The sequence below is a fragment of the Chiloscyllium plagiosum genome, chromosome 4, assembly GCF_004010195.1.
Source record: "Chiloscyllium plagiosum isolate BGI_BamShark_2017 chromosome 4, ASM401019v2, whole genome shotgun sequence".
Lineage (NCBI taxonomy): Eukaryota > Metazoa > Chordata > Chondrichthyes > Orectolobiformes > Hemiscylliidae > Chiloscyllium > Chiloscyllium plagiosum.
In genome coordinates, this window is record NC_057713.1 from 39,988,056 (window position 1) to 39,990,082 (window position 2,027).

The following is a 2,027-nucleotide window of genomic DNA, read 5'->3' on the forward strand; positions in this document are numbered from 1 at the left end:
AAGCAAATTTCATGCATATATTTTAGGAGAAGCTATCAAAATAACTAAAGAAGAATGTATCAGGCTGTAATGCTGATAGAGTAAGATGAGGAAGGATGGGGGAAATGATTCAAGTTGAGCATAAGCATTAGTTTTCAATTGGGCTAAAAGGTTTCATGACCAATCAATTTTATGTGCTCCTTTGTTAATAAAATAAATCTAATCCATGATCAATCATTGTAAACATTTCTGGAAATGTTTGAAGAATTCTAAGAAATGTTTCCTCAGTAAGTAATCGGTATCATGTTAACTTCAGCTGTTTCCCTTCAAAAGTTAACATCAAAATGTTTTTATCAAAGAACCGGCTCACATTGCCATCTAGCAATTGGAATTGGAATAAAATTAAAAATCACACAACACCAGGTTATAGTCCAACAGGTTTAATTGGAAGCACACTAGCTTTCGGAGCATCGCTCCTTCATCAGGTGCTCCGAAAGCTAGTGTGCATCCAATTAAACCTGTTGGATCATAACCTGGTGTTGTGTGATTTTTAACTTTGTACACCCCAGTCCAACACCGGCATCTCCAAATCAGGAATTGGAATAAGCTGTTAATGTTAACAAATACTGTGCAAAACTAATGTTCTCAGTTTTTCATGTCTTTTTAAAAAATGAAGTATTTACATCTCCATATTATTCAAAAAATGAATTGATAATGTCAATGAAGTTCTCATACATTTCATTTGGACATTTTTCATTGGGTTAAAAGATCCAAAAACGTGTTCTGAACTAATCCAGTGGGAATCCAGTGGATGGAATATTTTCCAAAAGGATGGCTGTGTGGGTACTCAGGGCACCTGAGTGTTTGCAGACTGAAGGATTGATTTTGTGGCTTGTTTTCTGGTGGCGAGGACCATGGCGGGGGTGGGAGAGTGATCTGGATGTTTCCTTTTCTTTTGACTGGTTCTGCCATTTCTGCTTCTGTTTTTAATCCTGTCTTTTGTACACTAAGATGGGGCCGGAGTATAGCGATTTTGTACACTGTTCACTATTCTCCTGTATTCCTGTACTTGAGCGCATGTGGCAATAAAAATCTAAATCTAATTCTACGCCACCAGCCAGACAAACGGTGCCAAGATTGTATCACTAAGCTGACTTTTTGTTGTGAGCTATTATACACAGGTGGCTTAAAAAGTTAGCCAGAACTTTTTTTTAAACTTTCCCTTCTTAAGCTAGATCCTCAATTAGATTTCTGCATTCCTACATTGTGTAATTTTATGAAGCTGTTCTGCCTACAGAGAAGTTTGCCAACTGGCAGCACACAACAGATAAATATGTTGCCATTATTTCCTGCATATTGATATTAATTTTAATCCAGAATGTAACTTAGTTAAATCAATCCTTACTATGAATCTCCCAATTTATTTCAGTCAGTTGAGAAAATCAGATTGTGTATTGGATCAAATGTTTAAAAGTCAGTTCGGTGTACTCTCCCTCACTTTATCTGAATTTTAAAGGAGAGATTAGCCATGACCCCACACCCAGAAGGAAGTGTTGCACATTCTAAATGCACAGCATGGTCCAGATTAATGTGATTTTCTAATGTTCATTCTTTTGCAAGCAAACACTCTGAAAGTCTTTATTTTTGGTGGGTTAGGAGATGTTGACAGAATTCTGGAAGATCTGTTACATATCATAATTAATGCCCTTCAGTCTGGTGTGTTTGTGCAAGTCATCAAATTTCTAATTCCATTTAGCAGCACCTGGCCTGTAGCCTTGTATGCTAGGATCATAAAATCATGCAGTACAGAAAAGGGCCTTCGGCCCATTAGGTCTGTCCTGCCAAGACAACACTAAATCTACTCCAATCCCACTTTCCAGCACTTCAGCCATAGTCTTGAATATTATGATACTTCAAGTGCTGATCCAACGTTTTTTTAAAGCTTGTGAGATCCACCTCAATAACCCTCCCAAACAGTGCATTCCAGACTCACATCCTTTCTGGGCAAAAGACATTTTCCTCAATACCTCTTTAAACCTTATGCCTTT